We start from the raw sequence: 14,663 nt of genomic DNA, 5'->3' as shown, positions 1-14,663 counted from the left end.
TAGTAGTATCTGCAGTAAAGATCTTTTCATACATTGTACCATAGGCACAGTTGTCTCCATTTTTATAATTTTTTTAAAATTAATATTTTGTACATTTCAAGGACTCTTCTATTTTTGGAGTGTGTTTTTTTATGTATCTGTATTATATTATATATACACTTTAAAAGTGAATCTCTGTCCAAAAAAATGCACTCAGTTTACTTTTTACTCGCTGTGAGCATCATTCATTATTCTCCCGCAGTAATTAAGGTTAGGACATTTTTTTTTTTTTTAAATTCTAATCCATTCTTCTTTGGCAGCATTTAAATAACCTTTGTCAGATTGGATGGTTTTGATACATACTTTTTTTAAAAACTGTTGCCTTTCTTTCACAAATGTGGGGATTAGAATTTTTTTTTTTAGAATTGAATATTGATTTATTGATTAGCATTCAAATATCTCAGTGAAAACAGAATAAAGATCTACCACAAAGCAAGAAACCGAGACAAGGCTAATCAAAAGGTATTGGCTGAAGCATATGCTTATTAAATTGTGTTAAAATGTACAAAACAGTGATCTCATGTTTTGAGACTTGATGAATTTAAGAATCTTATTATTTAATAAAGAAGTTTGCAGACTTGCACAGAGATGGTAAAATTATGATGACTGATAACAGAGACGAAAACAACAGTCGACGAGGACAGGGAGGAACAGGGGTTTAAATGCACCAAGGAGACAGTCAGAGAGAACTCGGGACAACTGGAGACATTTAGGGATGCAGGGACTGACAGAGACAGGGAAGAAGTCTCATTGTGACAAGTAAAGTTGATACTTGATAATACTCTTTCATTCCAGTCTCACATTAATTACATAACACGGTCTGCTTACTTCCATTTACGTAATATTCACCGACTCCGTCCCTTCCTTACTCCCCATGCTGCTGCCATCCTTGTCCATAGTCTTATTACATCCCGTATTGATTACTGTAATTCCCTCCTATTTGGTCTCCCTAAAAGGTCCCTTCATAAACTCCAACTTCTTCAAAATTCTGCAGCTCGGGTCATAACTTGCACTCCGTTAAGTGCTCATATTACCCCAGTTCTTCAGCAGCTTCACTGGTTGCCCATAGAAGCCAGGATAAATTTTAAAATCTTACTTCTTGCATACAAGTGTATCCATAAATCTGCTCCTTCATATTTGTGTGACCTGCTCCATATCACCACTGTTTCCCGCACTCTCAGATCATCATCTGCTATTCATCTTACTGTTCCGTCCTCACACCTTATCACTATGGGGAACAGAGCTTTCAGTCGCTCTGCTCCTCGGCTCTGGAACTCTCTTCCTCCTGCACTAAGAAATATTGACTCCCTCTCCGTATTTAAGACACAGCTCAAAACACATCTGTTTAAACTGGCTTATTCGCTTTAATGCTGATTTTATCTGTTGTCACGCTCTGTTTTGTAATTTTAACTTATTTTATGTATTTTATGACTATTGTTCCTTTTATCAATTGTGTTTTTGTAAGGTGACCTTGGGTTTCTGAAAGGCGCCCTCAAATAAAATGTATTATTAAAGTTTATCTTCCTTGGCTGGGCAGCTCTCCTGGTGCTCAGCACCCCCAAAGCCCTGATTGCCGAGTTTACTTTTGTCTGTATGTCATATTTATGATTAAAAGTAAAAAACAAAACAAAACATTTTTTAAAAAATCTAATGAAATTATTAGATATTGATATTTCATTGATCCTGCAACATGAAACGCTGGTAATGGAAATATCAATATTTCAGGATCGCTACGCACCTCACTACCCCCTCAGTCAGTAAGTGAAACGGTGGACAGCGGAGAGGAAGAGGGTGCGAGTGCATCGTAAAAACACATAAATATGACTGACACCCGTAAACGAAGCAGCATGTGGCTCCCGTTTAAAGAAGAAGCAGATACATAAGAGAAGAAACCAAATCAGCCCATCCAGCTGAGGCATGTGATTGTTTTGAATGTCAGCCTGCACTGAGGACATACTGTTTGGCTACCGAGTTTGGTTCTGTTTCTGTTCTGTGTGTTTGTTTGCAGTGTTTTGTCTTTGTGTTAAATTAAAATTAAAAGTTTGATTACAATATTAAACAAGAGTAAGAATGCCTGCTTTTGTAACAGAAGAAATACACAGAATTAGGAAATTATAGGGCTTCTTATAAAAAAACTATATATGAAAAAGTGTTTATCAGCACATAAAGCATTCATATTTGCCAAGTAAAGCTAAAATATGAGGCTACAGATGATAATAAACTAAGAGCCATTTGGGAGGCAAAAGAGACAGCTCTTCTTTGGGAGGCGTGCCACAAGAGGACCAGCAGAAAGTGGCCCATCTGGCCACAGGTTGTCCACGCTAGGAGAGTGTTGACTGAGCCTGAAGCTTACACATTTCCAGTGCACAACTTTGTAAAGACGTGATGTGTTTGGAGAAAGGACTGGGAAGAACTGCTGTAACATACCTCTGATAGTGAGGATTGTGCAGTATTCTTGCAACTAGCTGGGCTGACCATGAGTATTTTTAGAGGTTAGCTGAGCACGAGCTGGAATCATAGCAGGGCATGGCCCAGCTTCAGCCACGCCCTACAGCTTAAGCATAAAACAGCTGTTCAGATGTGAAACCAGTGATAGTTTGATCGAAACATGTCTCTGAGCGGCCTGAAGCTGGAGAGATAGTCACTCACTCAGAGAACCAAGGTTACAGAGTAACCATACGTTCTCTATCATATCGAGACTCTCTCTCCATTCTGTTACATATTCTTTAAGACACCCCGTGAGGAGACAGTGCAACTGAAACACCACAGTGACTTTGTAGCAAACATATATACACAGCACCCTGGTCAAGGCCCCACCAGACGCAAAGGCCAAGCAGCTCGGCCTTTGCGTCTGGCAGTGTGGACATCTAGTATCCACACTGGATCCAGTGTGGGTAAAAACACTGGACACCCACACTGGATGCACACACTGGATATGGAATGAGCATGCTAAGCATCTTGGACACGAAAAAAGAACCTGCATCTGTGAACAAGAGCGGTGGATGATGCCGGCTGCCAGTGATTCCTGAATATAGTTTTCCATGGCCTCTCTTTCCCGTCGAGACAGGTTGTAAAGCCAGCTAGGTGACAAAGGGGTACCTGGGAAAGGATCTATGGCACAATCATAAGGTTGATGTGGTGGTAGGGATAATACCTTGGTCTTACTAAAAACAACACCAGCCGCTCACTCGAACCTTGATATAAAGCTTGCTAACGCAAAGGCAGCAGGTCTTTTCTTGGGTTGGAAATATGCTTCTCCTCAAGTGGCTGCATTTTTCTGCTGCCTCAGTTAATTTTAGTTGGGATGCAGACACTTCCACTTCCAGACAATCTTACGGCAGCTGGGTATAATAGCATCTATGATGCGACTCAGACTGGAGCTGAACAACAACACCCTGATAATGGACTGTGTTTAGACTGTTCTTCCCATTCCCTACAAGGCCACCTGGGTTGGCTGGATGACTGTTTACTAAGCCTGGCAGGGCGAAGGACACTGTCTCAGCTGAACTCTGGACACATACACACACACGCACACAGACATATATATATACAAATGCAGATATACACTCATCCCCCCCCCTCCCCCTCCAAACGCCTTCAATGCTTATTCCCCTCCGATGCTGACGGTGGATCAAGGAGACCAGCGTTTATGCTGCAGGCCCGGATGCACTGTCTACACTGGCTGTCTCTCACCCTTTACCCATCACTATTGCTTGTCATGTGTTTTTTTTTTTTTGGTGTATTAAGAGTTTCATTCAAGAGTTTTTTCATGTGCTATGTGCAGAGGTGTTTTTTTCTGTTCTCAAACTGATCTCCCTGTTGGAGCTCAGTCTGGGGGGAGTTATTTTTTTTCTCCTTATCTTTCCTCATGTTGTGCATTTTTCATGTTACACCCCTCTGACCTGTCTTCCCCATCTGATGTTTGTGTAATGCATGTATGGTCGAAAGGGTAAGATGGCGCTGGCACGGCTGGCAGCCTTAACCCAATTTCCCTCGGGATGAATAAAGTATGATCAATCAATCAATCAATTTGTTGCCTTTGAGCTTCACTTTAAAGGAATGTTGGTTAAGTATAATGTATTGCACAGCCACATCATCTATCCACGGTTTTCTTACAGTCTATTTATGTATTTATGGTCTCAGATGTCAAGAGCTACAGTGTTCAACCTCTGTCTTTAGGGGTACATACGTACTATCTGATTTGAGTTTTAAAAAATTAAAGCAACTTATTAGTAAAAAGCACTAGTTGTTTTTTTTTTTGTTTTTTTTAAATTGAGTCATCCTCCCATCATTATTTGTAAAAACCCGGCCAGTGTGTCACGCCTCTTTCATGAGTCACAGGTAAAAACACTGCAAATGCCCTGTGCAGTCTTGATTATGTCTCCTTCAAGAAGCCGCTTCTCCTCTCCAAATGTATTTTAGGAATTTGATCCTTTAACATGGTGTACTGAGATTGATTTCTGGGTGACATGCACAGAGGAAGACAGGGACAGAGAAACTGAGGCACAAGTTCTAAAATGGGAAGCCAGAGATCTTTCCAAATTAATTATTTCTGTAGGGAATGCAGCCATCCATAAGGCAAATGCAGAAATAATTGTGATGACACAACGCTAAATGTCCACCAATTTCAGGGTCATAAATTTTAGCTCAGTCTTTCAGTGCAATGCTCCACAATTTTTTTTTCATTTTTGCATTACTCTGCGGTTACAGTGATGATATAAAAACGATTAGCAAAAGTGTAGAATCTCATGTTACTAACCCATATCAGTGAGAGGGAAAGAAAATACCGTTATTATTAAATGCAGTTTTAATGTCGTCCGGTAGAGGTCACTGTGAGCCAAGTCCCGCAGGCACCAGTCACTGTCTGCAGTGGAAAACCTTAAATTCAAAACGATATTTTACTAGACTACTCAAATGTACGAGTCATTCTTTTTGTCTGCATCTCATTAAGGATCTCCTAATGTGTGTCATAACAGAGCCTTCATTGCATGATGGATGCAGTGGATGCATATAAGCGTGTGTATTTATGAAGAAGAATAGAGAGGGATAGACTTACAGTATGAGTGAGCGTATCCAGGATGAGTTCATTAGACAACTGTTGCCCAGTGCAGATGGTGAACGTAGCTTTAACCCAGGTGCTGCTTTGATGAACTCTACAGGAGGCGTTCAGCTAATGTGGCAACTCTGTTAGCCACTATGGGCTGTTCGTTAACCAGACTTACTTTATCATTTCATCACTCACCCATCAGACTCTTACGCTTTATTTAGCTTTAAACCACGACTTGTAACTTCAGCACTGTCAAATGTAGTTCATTTTAGTATAAAATCAGGATTCTACAAATGTGTTTATCCATTTCTTGTCTAGTGATGTTTTTCCTGCCAGTTACACATGAAGACCACAGCACTCTCTAAAACTGTAGCAATATCTAATGTCATTTGATATCAATAAATGTTTGCTTCATTCTTCTTTTTGTTATAGCATTTGTATGCTCAGTTTTCTCAAAATATTATAATTTAAGCCTCTGACAGTCTGGCTGTATCAACAGCATTTTGCTATATGTCCAAAAACGAGCATTAACATTTTTTCAAAAAGCTACATTTGGAAGCAAACTGGTTCAGCCTTGAACATAAAGTGTACCCTTTTACCCTTTGGATTTGGAAAAATGTTCACTGTGTATCAACATGAAGTCTACAAATGCAGTATTAGAAGCAATCCAGTGACCAGTGACGAACTTTAAAAAAAAGAGTAATACATCATGCAAATTTGAAGGTGCAATTCTATTTGCTTTCTTGAGTCAGAAGGAACGCTAACTGATGTTCCACAGTATGTAACCTCAGCCTTTTTACACATGATGTCTGGACAATGTTGAAAGAACTTCAGGACATCAAGTAACTGTCAGAGGCGTTACTTTTTCATTTTAAAGAATGTGCTACTCACAATAGGTGAATGAAGCTCAGCTTCTACAGCATAGTCCCCCTGAGAGTGGCCTATTCTTTGACAAATGTTCATAGAAGCATGCCTAGGCGCCTGATTTTGCAGTCAAGACCTGATTTCAACAATTTGGGTGGGTAAGTGAATACTTTTGGCAATATAGTGTATGATATAGACAATAAATATTGTCAAAAAATTATAGATGTATAATCTAGACTTCCAGTTTCATGTCACAACTTGAGTAGTTGTTTATGATCATTTTCTCTTACTTTTACTAACTTTTCTGTTAAATCAAATTTTTATTTATATAGTGCCCTTTCACCTCTGAGGTGACAGTCTAACAACAGCCACCTCGAAGAACTTCATGTTGTAGGGTAATGGCCCTAAAATATTAGAAAGACACCCCAACAATCACATGACCCTCTATGAGCAAGCACTTGGCTACAGTGGGAAGGAAAAACTCCCTTTTAACAGGAAGGAATTGCCAGTAGAACCAGGCACAGGGAGGGCAATCATCTGACATGACTGGTTGGGTGTGAGGGGAAAGAGAAAAATGGAAGGGAGATAGGATAAAAGATACACGTGGGAGGCAGCCCCAGAGTTTAAAATGAAATACTAATATATAATGATTATATGCAGTTGTGCTGCATAAACACATGGAGAGTGAAATAGGCGTGAAGAAGAAATGCTCAATCCAATCATGGGAAACCCCTAATGGATTGAGCAGGGAGGGTTTACCTGATTCAGTCCTAAGTTTAAGCAATATCAAAAAGGAAATTTTTAAGACCTAATCTGAAAAGTAGAAAGCCTGTCTGTCTCCTGAATCACAACTGAGAGCTGGTTCCAGAGAAGAAGGCTCTATTCTGTTTTTAAATATCCTAGGAGCCACAAGCAAGCCTGAATCTAAGAGCAAAGAGCTCTTTCAGTTTGATATGGTACTATGGGGTCTTTAAGAAAAGATGGGACCTGACTATTCAATATTTTGTGTATGAGAGACAGGATTTTAAGTTAAATTCTGAACAGGAACCAGTGAAGAGAAGCTAATATGGGAGAAATACGGAACTGGAAATATAGAACAACCTGATAACGATGATTTACAGTATTTACAGTAGTCCAGCCTTGAAGTAATAAATGTGTGAACTAGTTTTTCAACATCACTAATATGCACACTGAGGGACATATCCTGGTAAAAAAATAAACCCAACAACAAACAAACCAAAAAACCAAAAAAAGAAAAGAAAACTGTGTTGCTGAAGCCAAGGTCACCAACATGGTGACCTTGGCTTCAGCAACACAGTTTTCTTTTTTTGTCAAACATTGACACCATGTTTCTAAAATTTTTAGGGCTGAATAGAATAACCCCAAATGTTTCTGACTTTGGAAAAAGAAATTAGAGGTCATCTAGGCCGTAATGTCTTTAGGACATGCCTGTAGTATAAGTAATTGGTGTGTGTCATCAATGAATAGATAAAGATGGGCATCATCTGCATAGCATGTGCCATCTAATAATATTGCATAAGGGAAGTATGTTTAATGTAAATAGAGTTGGTTCAAGCACAGAACCCTGTGGAACACACTGACTAACTTCTCTGTGTAAAGAATACTCCTCATTTACTATTAGAAATATATGATTTAATCCATGTAGCACAATTCCTTTAATACCTATGGTGTGTTCTAATCTCTGTAGTAAAATATTATGGTCAGTGGTATTAAATGCTGAACGTAGGTCTACAAGGACAAGCAAAGAGGTGAGTTTACTGTCAGAGGTCATAAGCGGGTCATTAGTAACCTTTACAATTCTGTTACTTTACAATCATTGAATCCCTTTAAACTTCATCACAACACTTAATCTTAGTATATAATATGATATCATCTGTTTCAAACAGCTGTTTTGAGCTTTTTTGGTTTAGGAACTATGCAGCTAAATTGAACTCATCCAGCATTCATTTTCTATTTTAGTCAGCTAGCTCGTCAGTACTGAGGGTATAGCACACAAATAAAACCAAAATGGCAAACCTAGAGTAATTATCTTTTGAGTAACCCTATCCTTTGAAATTCAGGTTGATGAGCCCACATTAACATATCTTTGTGTTGTTTTATGATAGGACCACTGCCTCCTAAGTTCCTCTTTTTTCAGTATGATCTCCTGCCATTATGTAAATGAGCTATTAAACATAAGGAGTAAAACCTGCTGTACACTGTGACCAATCTGAAAAAAAACATTGAAAATGAAGCATTTATACAAAGCATTTGCCTTAAAAATGACAGGCAGTGCGCTTTTTTCTTTTCTTTTTTGTTATCCAATGCAGAATCTGTCCATCTTAATGAGTTAAACAACGTCAGGTGGACTGCAGATGCTAATTTCTCCAGAGATACATGTCTATCTGTGTTAGCTCTGTGTGCCTGAACAGTGGCCTTCCTGCCTGTCAGTGCATGCTGGGATTGATTTAAGCTCCAGGAAATGAGCGAGGCAGGGAGGGAGAAAGAAAGAAAGAAATTTCATAGAGCTGTATACATTTCCAGCTGACTGATAACATGTAGCCTTTGTGATGACCTCAGAGCCCCTCCCTCCTTGGTATGTGTGCTCAGTGATGTTGATGATCCACAGATCTGTGCCTGATCTGTTCCTCCTCCATTTTCTTCAGCCAGTCCTGGGGTGAGGGGGAGGGGACACATGGTTGGAGGGTGAAGTGGGTGTAGGTCGTTAGTCAGTGAGCTAAAAGAGAGAGCAGGAGAACCGGCACACACACAGCCCATATACATGGATCAGTGACACTCAAATCAGTGTGTGTGATGCTGTCATACTGGATCCCAGTAAAAAAACCAAAAAACAAACAAACACTGACTCTTTATATTAGAAAACAGTTGTGGGGAAGAGCCGATCCTTCAACTCTCTCAGTTCTGCATTGTCTATTGTACTGGACTCCAGCTCCCCTAGTCTGACGCAAACCCGTGTAGAAAATGTATGTATATTACCTGCATAACGTGTCTGTTCCCATTTCAGCCACCAATGCCCAGAGATTTACTGACTCATTAAAAAGCTGGCTTGAACAGGTAAGGGACTATGAAAAGCAAAGAGCATAAAACTCCTTAAAACAACAAAGCACATAGAAGCACAGTCAATGGTACCTGTGGATAGTTGAACGTCCTCTAAAATTTTATCTCCACAAAAGAAGTTGTTTTGTTGTTGTTGTTATTTTTGCCTTTTACAACTGTTTTCTCCAAAGTAAGGGCAAAGCTTAAAGAACTAACAACAGCAGAAACTTAAACAATAATAGTGCACATTATCGATCGGTCCACATATTTTCAACACTGCCCCCTTGTGACAGTACATAGCTATAATATGCAGACACATTGTTCTGTGTCTGAAAAATGATATGGCCTGCTGTGAAGTAGTTTGTGCTTCAGTCTTTGTGAGCGAAATTCTAGTACTTTATCACTCAGCACTAATTAGTATGTTTCTGTGTGTGTTGCATCATTACAGCTTATGGATGCAGCTTACTAACCATGCTATAGCACTTCACCTACTTCCAAATATGTGGAGTGATTTTGAGGTAAGGTCACGTTAGCTACATCAGTCGGTACTTGTAAAACAACAGTCATTGTTATGCAATTATTCTGTGTTGTTGTAGTTAAGTATAGTGAATGTGTAAGTCAGCATAGTAATGAAAACTACATCTCACGTGCCTTCAATGTCACATTTAATGCTTTGCCTTCGTAATTATCGATTGAACTGCAGCACTGATGAAGTTATATGTAATGACCAAATTATATGAATGAGATTACCTCCACCTTCAGATGGCTATCCATCCATCCATCTGTCCATCCTTCCACCTGCGTACTCTTTCATCAGTCCATCACCCCTCTTTCAGCCAATTGATACTTGATGTCAGGATGAGGTAAGTGATGACCTCAGAGTTATTAAGTGACAGATTGACATGGTGCCATCAGCAGCCACTGCTTGAAATGGATGGACCCCAGACACTCTGGGTCATATTTCTCCAGTTTGTGGTGATCAAACATGTGTGTGCGCGCACACACACACACATGCACGCACACACACACACACACACACACACACACACACACACCGGCCCAGTGAGAATCTTGTATTCCGCTGCAGACCACACAGGGCTGACTCATATCTCTATTGATTCAGATGAGGAGATGAACTGAATGGAACAGAATGAGACCAGACTCAGAAATACATGAGGAATTAATCAAACTGGTCTCTTTGAGATACACACACAGATACAGTTACATATATATAACATATTTAGTTGTGATGAGGAGACATTAAACATTGTTCTGTTTTAATCTAAAATGAATTATTAGATAATACTGCTGAAATGGTCATGAGTCACCGCAGACAGCTGAAGGTCGTCACAGTAAAAAATTGTGGTAATGCAGCCAGATGAATGTTTACAGGAAAGCATTCAGCTGTTTCACACTGGTTTGGCTGCTCGTCTTACCAGTCCATTTACGGGAATTTCTCAATCGGACACAAAACTCCTGAACTGGATCAAATTAGAGCACAAAGTAGAATAACGAGACTGCTGTGTGAAATGTAAGCCCTAAGCTCTGGTGTCAGACGCACATACCATCATCCATACACGTCTCTAATTTTTATCACCTTTATCACCTTTATTTGATAACCAGCTACTCAAAAATCTACAAATGTAATACAAATCTCACTGTAGTGAACACACTTTTATCCAAGTTATGAGCACTACTCAGAAATTACAGTGGTCCTTCACCCTCCATCAGAATGAAGTTTCTCAGCAACTCTTCAGTTGATTGACATTGGAGAGGAGAGGACCTCAGTTCCTCCTGGGGAATGCCAGATGAGCTATATAATTCTTCTAGCAAGCTCTGGGTCTATCCCGGGGTCTCCTACAACACAAACTAACCCTTCCTTCCAGTATTCAATTCAACTCATCCATCCATCCATTTTCTTCCACTTCATCCAGTGCCAGGTCGCGGGGGCAGCAGCCTAAGCAGAGAAGCCCAGGCCTCTCTCTCCCCAGCCACCTCCTCCAGCTTATCCGGGGGAACACCAAGGCGTTCCCAGACCAGCCGAGAGATATAATCTCTCCAGCGTGTCCTGGGTCTGCCCCGGGGCCTCCCATGGGTCTCTTCATTGTCTAAGGAGCTTGGAAAGAAAAGCGTCTGGACTTCTTTAAGTTTCCTTGAAGACGTTTCAGCTTCTTCAGTTCTAAGAGCAATTGGTGGAGTCCCAGATTTTAAGCCCTATGGGAGTGTCCCCAAGAGCCCCACCTTATCATGTGATTTACTGAGGTCAAATGGCCCAGGATGTGAGTGGGCACCAACTCTTGGTTGATTGTGACCCACAACCGTTTTTAAACCATGGCTCGTGTGATAAGGAAGAGGATCAACAGGGGGCCCACGACCCTTGTGGCGACACTCCCATAGGGCTTAAAATCTGGGACGCTTGCTCAGTTACACCCCACTCACCCTGCCTTCAAATTTGGTCCATGACCACAAACAGCTACAAAATCCAAATCAAGTAGTTAATTGATTATTCTGAATTTGCTGTAAATTTGCTGCATCAATAATGTTGTCCCTGCGTTATCCCAGCAATAGACTGGCAACTTGTCCGAGCTGGACCCTTTCTCTTCCCCTCTGACTGGGATAGACTCCAGCCAACTCACGACTCTGAATTTCATAAGTGGAAGAAAATGGATGGATCAATCGGGAAACATAAATTTTTTGACAGAAACATTTTAGAACTCAGAAAAACATATTTGTTGCACAAAACTGTCATTATGTCAGACACAGACACGAGGAGGAAGTGAGGTTCGATGCACACCTTTGTTCTCCATGCATGTGTGTATGTCTGTGTGTTTGCACAAGGACCAGTTTGAGTTTTCGACCATCAGAGCAAGGACATTTTGGTTCAGACTTGGTTTGGTGACTAAGGTTAGAATTAGGTTATTGTTAGGGCTGTGCACATGGTTAGGTTTTAGGGTTAGTAGCAGCAAAAAGGAATAATGTCAATGAGTGTCCTCACAAAGATACATACAGTCATCTGTGTGTGTGTGTGTGTGTGTGTGTGTGTGTGTGTGTGTGTGTGTGTGTGTGTGTGCGTGCACGGGCAATTGATGCACTGGCTCCCAATGTCACGTTTCAGCCATTTGTCTCCCTTGGAAACAGAGAGAGAGAAACTTAATACCCCAGAGCAAACAGGGGGACATCTGGACCTGTCTCTTTCTCTATCCTCCTCCTTCTCCCTCTTTTTCTTCTCTCTCCTCCTCTCTCACACCCACTCTGTCTTCCACTTCTTTTCTCCCCCTCCTCCCTGCCTTCCTCACTTCTCTCTCCTCCCTTTTTATCTTATCCTCTCTCCACTCACTCTGTCACTCTCTGGGGGCTATCAATCACGGTTGCTGTGATGGCGGTTGGGCTGTAGGTGGTCATGCTGACGGCAGATGGCTCTTTATCGCTGGAGGCCTGGCCTCTCCATGACAACCGCAGAGAGCAGGAAGTGACACATCCAGCCGAGTGGAGAGAGATTCATCTGGACAGGGCACACTCACACATGAAAGAGTAAGAAAAATAAAAGGGCCAGGACAGGAAGCTTCCAGTCCGTGGCTTCTCAAGTGTATTTGTTCTGATTTTTTTTACTTTATTTACTTTTAGTAGTATAAAATTGATGACAATGCTGGTTTTAAATGCTCACTATCCCCCACTTCTTTGAAATTTGAAATTAAACAGTATCAGTCCGTAAGATCAGTCAAATCTGAGAAGAGTTCTCACCATACCCCTCACACACAATATCTTATTCAGTGATTTCTTTCTATATTTTTGAGCATCAGTATCAGTTTCAACAGCAAAATCTGTCAGAGTAATGCGTCTGACTTAGAGGAACATCTATTGATATCCTTTTTGACAATTCAGTGGAAAAAAAAAGTTTACCCGAAAAGGATCTTTTCGGGTAAACTTTCAAGTGTAAAATCAGCATATGATGGTCACAATACCCCAGTGACAAACGTTGATCTTTTTTTCCTCTTAGATAATGAATAGTCAGTTAGTTTTGCATCGTGGGCTTCACAGAAATGGAATCTGTAGAGCTGAATCAAACTGGATCATTTCTGGATCTTCAGAGTGTCGTGCTTTTCAGAAATGCTTCTTCTCTAACATTTCAAAAATGTTTTTAGTTTTCACTGCTTCACAACACAAAAAGGAAAGTCCTACGTAATAGAAAGTATTAAGCTGAAGAAGGACAAAGTAGGAACTTTTTCTTTAAAATTATTGCTTTGGGGTTGCCAGCTGTGCAAACAAGAGCTTTGACTTTCAATTCAACTCAGTTTTATCTATACAGCGCCAAATCACAACAACAGTCGCCTCAAGGTGCTTTATGTTGTAAGGTGGATCCTACAATAGTAGATACAGAGAAAAACCCAACAATCATATGACCCCTTATGAGCAGCACTTTGGCAACAGTGGGAAGGAAAAACTCCCTTTTAACAGGAAAAAACCTCCGTCAGAACCAGGCTCAGGGAGGGCTCCCCAGGCTCCCCAACCGGTTGGGGAGATCGAAGGATTCATCCTTTAACTGAGTAGGGTAAGCACGTGGAGTTCAATTTTAAACCTCACCTTGCCTCTATTAATATTGTCTCTATTGAGTTTTTGCTTGTTTCCTTGTTTTTTTCTCTTCCATCACTTTGAGAAAAACTGTGAAATGGAAGCACACCATCTACCTGTCCTCACTTCGCTTTTGTGGATTTTGCAATTTTATGCAAAAATCTAAATTCATTTCTTGTACAGAGCTGAACAAGAAAAAAATCTCAGACTGTAATCATCACATGGCAGACCCGTCCACATTTTCATGCTTTTCAGCTTCATCTTTTATTCTCCACGGTTGCTGTACACAATACTCGGCTACAACCACGACAACGGTCCGAGCACAGACTTTACGTGATTGTGGATGCTGCTGAAATTCTACTGCATGCGCATTAAATATATTTTTCTCTACATTTTGGTTAAGCATTTTGTAGACAGGAGAGAAACCAACCATTCACCTAAACCTCCTAGGACCTGGCGTCCACATATGGGGACATCAAATTTTGGGTCATGTAGACCACGATACTAAATTTTTCTCTTTCTTCCAAAAGAGCCATATTGCTCAAAGGGGCGCAATTGTTGTTTTTGTACTTAGGAAAAATGCTGCTGTGTTCAGACACTAAATAAAGAGTTTTACTCATCATTACTCAATTGTGACATTATAGTATTCTATTGAATATTAAAGCCCAAATAGCCAAGAGAAATTAAAAATGCATGCCACGAAAGAGTTTGAGTCTTAGGAGGTTAAAAATATATACCTTTGGTGCTCTAGTGACTATTAGGGAAGTATGGGACTGATGAAAAGAAACTAGAGTGTGCATACTCAAAATAACAAAAGTACATTTCTTCATTGCAGGAGCACACACACACCATAGACCATTTTCCTTCAATAAATTACTAAAGGAACATTTTGTTTCTGTACAGCTCATCTCTTAAAGGATATATTCAAAAACCACAAGCCAAGATATTCTGACTTCCAACCTCTCGCCCTCCAACAACCCTCGATTCTACAGTGGGGCAAAAAAGTATTTAGTCAGCCACCGATTGTGCAAGTTCCCCCACCTAAAATGATGACAGAGGTCAGTAATTTGCACCAGAGGTACACTTC

The sequence above is a fragment of the Haplochromis burtoni genome, unplaced genomic scaffold (genome assembly GCF_018398535.1).
Source record: "Haplochromis burtoni strain Fernald_Lab_line unplaced genomic scaffold, NCSU_Asbu1 Contig_243, whole genome shotgun sequence".
Lineage (NCBI taxonomy): Eukaryota > Metazoa > Chordata > Actinopteri > Cichliformes > Cichlidae > Haplochromis > Haplochromis burtoni.
The sequence above is the reverse complement of the archived record's forward strand: the minus strand, read 5'-3'. Positions refer to the sequence as shown.